Source organism: Magnolia sinica, chromosome 4, assembly GCF_029962835.1.
Source record: "Magnolia sinica isolate HGM2019 chromosome 4, MsV1, whole genome shotgun sequence".
Classification (NCBI taxonomy): Eukaryota; Viridiplantae; Streptophyta; class Magnoliopsida; order Magnoliales; family Magnoliaceae; genus Magnolia; species Magnolia sinica.
Genome location: NC_080576.1, coordinates 46,907,690 through 46,917,194, shown reverse-complemented (window position 1 = coordinate 46,917,194; position 9,505 = coordinate 46,907,690). Strand labels below are relative to the sequence as shown.

Genomic DNA, 9,505 nt, shown 5'->3' with positions numbered 1-9,505 from the left:
CATGCACGCCATAATTATCTGCCGTGGGTACATGAGTGTGGTATACGGGGCAACTCCCTAGTGAAAGGATTTGGTCTAATACATGTGTAATCAACATACAACATATATGATGACGTATGTAGTCTAAGTGTTTGTAGAAACGTCTGAATGAGCTAGTTGTTACTAAGGAGTGCTTGTATGAGGATTGAGATACGAATCTCGGTTACCTTAATTATGTGTATGATTTCCTCCATGTACGTTACATTATGATGTTTGTTTTATTTATGAAATGAATGTGTGTGGAATCATGTTTGTGTTGCACTTCACAACATGCTCATATGATTGTAAGATTTGAATTATTCGTTCATTACTGCTTGACTTTTTCATATGATTACTTGATGAAAATAAATGTGTTTGGGGCTATGGTATAGCCCAGGCAATCGGTAACAGATCCCGATTTGGTGGCTGACGTTGTTTCGCCACACGGGACGTGCCTGACAAATTCGAGCCGTACTTCGGTTGTCGACAGTGGTTAGGCCACACGGAGTGTTTATGCACTTCATGTCGATCAACTTGACGTGCGCTCGTACTAGTCGAGCTCGTCAAGCAACCCGATTGGCCCCATTGTATGTTCACCATGTTTGGATGCTAATACTTGAACCTAAGGTACCAAACTTACCAGTGAAAATCCCGTTAACCATGGTAACTCGATCTGCTAAGACTCATGAGCTGGACATGGTGGTATGGGACACCGTGGTCGAGCTGTCGGCCTACGCTGATGTGACGAGCCTCCCCGTAGTGACCAGTGAGCACACCAGACTCGTGAGCCGATTATGATGGTATGGGATACTATATTCATGCTGTCGGCCTACATTGATTGGTGACGAGCCCTTTGTAGTGACCTTGAGCATACCTTGATACTACATTGAGGTGACGAGCCTTAGTGTAGTAACTAAGGTATGACTAGGCATGCATTGATTGGTGACGAGCCCTTTGCAGCTACCTAGAACCATATGATCGTATGAGATTGTCTAGGACTGACGACCCTAGAATGGATCAGTGTTTGGAAATTGATATGAGGAAGGTATCTTAGCTTCCCAATCCTGCTATATGAAAAGGACTAATAACAACTTGGTAATCATGTTCATGCACCGCATTGCATGTGCGTGGAAGTCGTTGGCATTGCGGGAGGTTGTCATGCGTACCGTAAGATGAAGACGCTGAAGGAGTGCAGACGAGGGCATGCATCATTTTACATACATCCTTGCATTAACAAGAGTAATTAGGACATGTTTAATTGTATTACTTTATCATTACTGCTTGACCGAATTGATAACATGTTAACCTTTGCTTTATTGTTCCACTGATTGATCACTCACTCCCATGTTTCGGGACGGTGTTGTACACACCAACCAGACTTTGTCTTAGATGTAGATCATGATGCGACCTGTGGGGTAAAGCCGGAGTATGAGGTTGATGAGGAGGCATTCTCCTTTATGCAGTTCTCAGGCGGGTTCATGTGAGCTGTGTCCTGATCGACGGGGATTCTGGGTTTTCTTTTGGGAATAGATGAATTTCATTTTGATACTTGTATTTTGAAGATAAACACTTGTAATTATGACCTGGCAGAGCATACATATCTCAGGGACTTATCGTGTTATATATATTTCTTTAAGTCTTCCGTTTGCATATTTCACCTGTCCCTGGATTATGTTTGTTGATTTGGCTTAATCTAAGTCATGTTTTATGCACTAATGTAGACAACATACATTCATCATTACATATGTTGCATAAGTGATGTTTTGAAACTCGGGAGCTGAGTTATGCTCGACCCCCAATTTTTAAGGCGTTACATTGCTCCACTCCTTAAACCCTAGAAGATACCTAGGAATGTCCTAAGGACTCCTATTTATACTTATGAATCTCCACCTTACGCATCAATTTGAAAATTTTGCAATCCAACTTGAATTACGCAATCCATAGCTTTTCTGCATTACGCTTCGGTCGAATTGAAGTCAAATCTGAAGTTGAGTCCAAAATTGGAAAGTATTCTGTTTCAGCTGTTGCTCGATTTTGGTCGGATCGAACTTAAGTCGTCGGCCAGATCGAATTAATCTTCAGTCGAACTGAATTAACTCCCAAAATTCATCGTTCTTCGCTGGAGCTTTTTGTGCACTTTCGGTTGCACCGAATTGTTTGTCGTCTGAATTGAATTAGCTTCTGAATTCCATCATTTGTCGCTGGACTATTTTGTGCAAGTTCGATTGGACTAGACATGGGTTCTGTCGGACCAAATCTGTCTGTTTTCTGCTTAAGATTCTGTAATCTTTCAAGTCCTTTCTTCAACTTTTTTACTTGGTTTCCTTGGATCTTTGATATGTGAATTCTTCATTCTTGGTCTCTTAAGATCCATCCTATGCCTTGGTGATCCTTGAGTATTAAATCCATGCTTTTAGCATTCTTTTCGATCCAAGCTCTCGAATTCACCTTACAACACAAACATGTATAAAATATACCATTAAGCATTATTATGTTCATAAAACCAATATATAAATAGGGGAGAATATGCAATATTTGACACTCAACATGCACTGAGAAAACCTCGACCAACCAAGTAGGGTCCCTAATAGTCGAGTTCAACGCTTCTTGGTCGCACCGAGTATTGCTCGGTTGCACCGAGCCTAACAGAGAGTGCGCTGGTTGGGGTGTTTTAAAAACCCCAAACCCATTTCTTTTTCCACATTTCTACTCTATTCCTCCTCCTACACTCTCCCAAAACCCTCAAAACTTATTTCCCTTCACTTTTCTTAAATCTCCTTGCTTATACTCCCTCACTTAGATTGAGAGGGCTAGGAAACCTCCCTCTAACCTAGACAACACCCCTCCTAATCCTTTCCACGGAACCTACTTATTCATAAACCGATGGCTGCCATCACCTCCCCCATCTCCACCTTTTTCCTTCTTCCCATCATCTTAGTAATGATGGGCAAGAAGAGAGGCGCGACTGAAGGAGCGAAAGCTAACCATGGGCAAAGGCCCAAGAAGAAAGGGGCTGCGGGGGCCTCCACCTTGAGCGGTAGTGCGCCTTGCACCAAGGGCACACCCAGGTTCTCTAGACAGAGGCTATGCTTCGAGGCCAGGGTTGACGAAGATGTATTTGCTGACAATGCCACTCATGAGTAGATGACGACATTAGGGTAGATTCCGGTCCCACACCCTATCGAGCGGGCTTACAAGAAAATGGTTTGGCAATTTTACTCTGCCATTCAGGAGCCCTGTAGCGACCCTATGAGCTTCAAGGTCACGGTGGGTGGACATCTCCACCACGTAGATGTGTACTACATAGCCCGCACAATCGGGGTGGACCGAGGGGAGGTGATCATCCCGGAAAAGGATTTCGAGAGGAAGTACCACCGAGATGAGCACATGAGGTTCGTCTGTGGGGTATACGCACCATGGGAGCCAGATAATAGCTTGTGTGCCTCTGGATGCTCCCAGTATTTCGCATGTTGCATCATGTCTTCACCTACAACGTCCACCCATGAGTGGGGAATCGTATGGAGCTCACCCCCTATATGGTGGAGATCTTATATCATTTTGGCCGCGGAGACCACATTTGCCTTTCGTCCATTATCCTTAGCCAGATGTTGAAACCCATCTCCACTACTCGAGAGATGAGTTTGCCATTTGGCCTCCTTGCTTGTAAGATCGCTAGGTAGTGCCGGCTCCCAGTTGCCTCTTGCAGGCTTGTGCCATACTATGTAATCAACCAACGAACGCTAGAGCAGATGAAATTAGTGGGGCAACAAAGAGAGGGCATCCACTTCAAGGGGGAGGAATAAGAGGAAGAAGGTGACAAGAGTGAAGCTGAAGATAAAGAGTACCATGCCTCCTTGACAGTGGATGAGTTCTTGAGCAAGCTCAGTGAAGAGATGATAGAGGTCCATAGTGGACTTGTTGAAGTCCGCTCAGACCTGGCGACACTAAAAGAGACCCAGACCCGCTAGAACGAGAAGATGTACCGGGTGATGAAATGGGTCTAATGCTGTGTCCAAGGGAAGGAAGCACCCCCTCCCTCGCCCGACTCGTAAGATCAATAGTGTAACATCCCAAAATTTCACGACCAGTGTTTGTACTCGTGCCCGAGAAAATCAGGTGTTAATAATGTATAAATTAGATGCTTTACAAATCGTACTTTTTTTTTTCATTTAGATCACATCCAGATACATTCATGAAGGTAACATTCATGAGAATAAAATTAACTGTATTGATTATTTCATTAGAGTAAACGAATTCAATAAATAATCAAATACCCGGAGCTTATTATAATATCAGAGTTCATAGCGAAAGTATAAAACTAAATTATAAAGTTATCTTCTTATTCTTTTAATATAATCTTTCATAGAGAGATGGTACTCTCTTCAATCTGTATGTTACCTGCATCATCTGTACGGTTGGAGAGGGTCAACGCCCTACTCATAGTGATGGGTATCCTTTAAGATTAACAATGATTCAAGAGATCCATAAAAGTAATGTAAGGGTTCTGATACGTCCCGTACTCCACTAATACGAGGATATCAGAATACGTAAACAACCTACATAAGATGCATGCCTAGTAAAATATGTGCAGCTCATCATACGTAGTGATCATCACAATGTGGAATATGATTTATAGAAAACCTGGCTCGACCCACATCCCATAACTACGGATATTTGCCGACATGGCCAACGCTACCGTGGATTTATGTGAACACCTCAAGGCGCACAACATGAAAGTGTCCTAGTTTGTCAATTAGCGTGAGTGTTAAGTCAGCTAGACTGCAGAGCCTTATAGGAAGATTGATCAAAGTGTCTGCCTCAACCGGATGTGTACACGAACTCGCCACAGGTAAATCTAAGCCTCATAGCCCATATCCCAAAACACCAGGTATATAAAAACCCTTAAAACAAATTAGAACATCATAGGGTTTTTAAGGTTAGAAAACTTTTTTTTTTTACAAAATCAGAAAATCTCTAAGTTTTCTAGCTCTGTCGATTTATCGATATTAGGTTCAATAAAATTGAGATGTGCTGTCGATGTCCTCGAAAACTCAATCAATAAAATCGAATGAGGACAAAGTGTCCAGCAACTACATATACATCTGGATAGAATTATCGATGTATCGATTCTCATATCGATATCATCGATATTTGAATCTCGAGTTTATCGAAGTAGACTCGATATAATCGACAGCAGAGTATTTGTGTCTCTATTTTTTATAGGAAAATCATGAAAACCTTCAATATATCGAAGTACCCTCAATATCCTCGAAATTCCAATATCGATGATATCGGAAAGCCTTTGATGATATCGGTCTTGGACACAATCTTTTCAGCAATGTTTTTCAAGTGGTTTTTATTTCTGATCGAGGGTCACTCGATATAATCGATATTCAAATATCGATGATATCGAGGCAGGATCGATGACATCGAGAGTGGACATAAACTTGTCCAGCAAGCTTACTGGAAAATCCTTTGGATTTATTGATGCATCGACACTGCCTTCGATATCATCGGTATTCAAATTCCGATGATATCGAGTGTACCTCGATCATATCTTTTGGCCTGAAAAATTTCGAAGCCAGTCTCTCTCATTTTTTAAATATCGAGGAATCGATCCTCGTATCAATAATATTGGAGTTTGAAATCCAATGACATCGACACGTGTTTTGATGCCCTCGATTAGTTGGCAAAAAGTTCCAATAGTGTATGGCATTTGAGTTTGTGTCATTGAGCGGCAAGTCGATACAATCGAGAGTATACGCTCGATGATATCGACCCTACTCGAAGATATCGAACTCTGTCATAATTGTGAACGTTTTATATCCGTTGGAACTTTTTGCCTATATATAGAGAGCTTGTCTTTAGTTGTTGATAGAGAAAGAAGAGAGTGCTTTTGAGTGTTTAACCTTAGATCATTTACCCAAAGCCCTTTCTCTCAAGGGAGTTCATCCTCCAATCCACCCTCATCATTGATATTCAATAGAGTGGATTGAGGAATGAACTTTCGCATTCAAGGATCCTCCAGCTACTACCTTAATGGCAAATCATTAAGCTGGGATGCCTTGAATGCATAGATGACTGGAATCACTTTATCTTCCTTATAGGAAAACATTTTATAGAGTAGGATTCCGTTTTCACCTTGACCCAACCTGAAGCCTTGTATTGGTACATCATTTGTGTTGCGGATCAAGGAAGTAGAAGATTCTTTGTCAACAAAGGAGGAGATCTTCGACAACGTGCTGAATGAGACTCATCCACTTATCTGTAAGTTATTAGAGTCCAGAGGACACTTGTGATCATTCCTTTTTAGGATTGGGTCTAAGGTGTTTCTCACCCCTTCAAGCCCTCGTAGGAGGCCTTCGGCGGGAGTATACGTGGTGGGTGCGTTGTGTTGACCTTTGCTCTATAGAGAGCATAAATAGTTAGAGTCTTGTGGAAGATCCTTGGCTAGTGTGCCTAAAAGTGGGTGTGTTGTGCTGACCCTTGCTCATGAGAGCATAAACAATGAGGTTCCTTGGCTAGTGTGCCTAAAACCGGGTGCTATGTGTTGACCCTTGCTCAGGGAGCATAAATAGTCAGCCTAGGTGTAGGTTGTAAAGGTTGAAGGTGAACCTGATTTAAAACCTTAGGTTTGAGGTGAACCGCTGTGAAACCTCCTTAGTGAAATTCAGCACACTCAAGGGTTGAGTGCAGTTACCGGGAGTGGAGTAGACAAGTAGTCGAACTACTATAAAAATGACTGTGTTTGAGATTACTGTTGTCTTTCATTTGACTACGTGATTTCCTTAATTACTTTCATATCTAATTATCTGAGATCACACCTCACACATACTCACAGTCATATCCATCATAGATTAGTTTACATTTTGTTCATCTCTCAAATAGTTTGTGATTGGATCCTCTACAAGGCTTGGAAGCCAGTAGAGTTACTCTTGAGTAATCCTAATATATGCTTGTTGTTAGGATTAGTCTGATAGGATTTTAAAATATTATAAAATTATTAAAAAATCCTATTCACCTCCCTTTAGGACATATTGGCATATTCCTACTTCAACTAAAGCGGTCTTTACTGTAATTTCACAACACATAAGCCGGATGAATTACCTGACACAATTTATTCATGGAGTGACTATTTGCGACATCCAATCCCGGAAGTGATGTGACACTGCATTTGTAAATTACACACATCAATTTGTGCACCACTACCCAAAAACCTATGCAATTACGTGACAACCAAGAGGGTCTCTACCCAGAGCATAGTATGTCCATGATAAAATATTCGAATCACTAGTTGTGATACCTCTTAGCACATCACTTGCACTTATAGAGAATATAAATTGAATTATGGGTGTTTTAGAATATCAAGATATATGCCCAAGCCTTAAAGATAAAAGCATGAGGCCAATAACATAAAGAGAAGAGTGATAATGGTCAACTCAACACAGAGAAATCGTGGCAATAGCCAACTTAATAAAGAGGAGAGTGACAATAGTCAACTCAATAAAAGAAGAGTAGCAATGGCTAACTCAACAAATAGATGAGTGACAATGGCCAACTCAATAATAAGGAGAATGGTAATGACCAACTCAATAAAGAGGAGAGTGGCAAGGGCCAACTTAATAAATTTATAAAGGTAAGGGCAAGGCTTGTATCCATAGCCCCACATAAATTCATAAAGATCACTTGTAATTAACATCATGCCATAATCCCAAAAGGGCTAATAATTGTTTATGGTAAATTAAACAAAACATAGAGAAAATCATAGTAACATGAGAACAAGTAAAAGGCAGGATAATTCATATCAATTTAAATTACTGTAAGCTTAAAGGATAAAACCCTCACCTTATCAACCTTGATCTCTTCCTAACGTTGTTAGTTATCAACCTTGATCTCTTCCTAACATTGTTAGGTATGTGTAACAAATCGCTTCAAACCTAGTACCATCAATATGATTCATCTAGTTAAGTGTAGTTTAGAATGGTAAGGTTAGGTTGTGATTTGGGCTAAGATTTGGAATGGATATTAGAATAGGCATGGATACTATTCATGATCCAATCAACTCCTGTTTTCAGTTAATCCTTTGTTGAGTTAATTCAATCCGTTTTAGGAAAATCATGAAATTGTGAATTCCTTTGGTCTAAGTCAGGCTTGAACCCGTGCATGCACAGTTGGCCTCTCTTCCTCTCTCTCTTTCTTCCTTCTTTCTTTTCTTCTTTTCTTTCTCTTCCTCTTTCTTCCGTTTTCCTTCTCAGTGGCCGCTGGAGGCTGGCAGGTGTCTCCTTGCTTTGTTTTTCTTTCCTTCTTCCTCTCTTTCTTGCTTTCTTTCTTTTCTTCCTTCCTTTCTTTCTTTCATGTCTCTCTCTCTCTCTTAGTTCCGTATCCTCCTCCATCGATAGGCAGGAGTGGGGTTTTATATTGGTGTGGGGTCTCCAGACTGTTCCAGCGTGACTTGTATGCGAAGTGTTCGGTGCGAACAAGTTGCGTAGAGGTTTCTTGTAGCTTCGCGAGCGGACTGCGTAAGGCAGTTCATAGCTGCCTTCCTCTTTCCTTTACAATTTCTTTCCTCCGTGGCCGACGCAGGTTCAGTTGAAAATCTCTACACTTATCTTTGGATGGTTCAGATCAGGATCTAGTCTTCTTATGAACGAGAACTGCGGAGGCTTTACAAAAGGACTTCTAAGGATTGCGGATTGCGTAATGGAAAACAGCGAAGTGTCGTGTTTTCCTCTTCCATGTGTTCCTTTCGGACATCATGGGTTGAGTCGGAACCTCTCCACTTAGGTTTTCGACGGCTGAGATTGGAATCTGACCTTCGGTTTCGGTGGTGGGGATTTTGAAAGTGGTTGGTTTCCTCGTCGAGGCGTCTTGCGGAGAATCCTCTATCTTCGGGATTGAGGAGATCTCCCGATTCTCACTGCATTCGAGGTTGGAATCGCATCCCTCCCTGATGTAGTCGGATGGTTGAGATGATTTTCATCCAACAGCTGATGTTGCATATTGCCAGCGAGGCAATTCAAAACGGTTTTCCATTTTTAGGTTATCCTTCCACGCGCAGTCCAGTGGCCGGATTTGTGCCCACGTGTGAGCTCGTCCTCACATGAACCAACCTCAGAGCTGTTCGAAATTGATTTAGCTGTGGGGTGGATGGTTCGTATTATCTCTTCGGGAGATCAAGGTGGGCCACAACCCGTCCCAGCAGACGATGGTTGTTTTAAAAACCGCTGCTGGCGGGAAGTCTAACGAAAGAGAGGAGATTTGTCAGGTCAAACTAGGTCTGACCTGACTTTTCCATTCAGTGCACCGCTGGTTGTACTGTGCACATGCACTGTAAGTGGGGTCCACTTGTGATGTTTTCGAGCGAATCCACTCCGTTCATATGAAAGGAAATGTCCGACTACGACTATCCACGCGGTTTCTTCACTCAATGGACACCAAGATCAACGGTTATAGGATGATTTATTAATTGGGCTACTTCACAATGATC

The 9,505-nt window shown here is 41.8% G+C and overlaps 1 pseudogene; it reads right to left on the bottom strand.

Moving 5' to 3' along the window:
- Positions 1–3,566: 3,566 nt before the first annotated feature.
- The window catches only part of LOC131244135 (cytosolic sulfotransferase 1-like), a 76,243-nt pseudogene continuing 70,304 nt past the window's right edge, over positions 3,567–9,505 (bottom strand).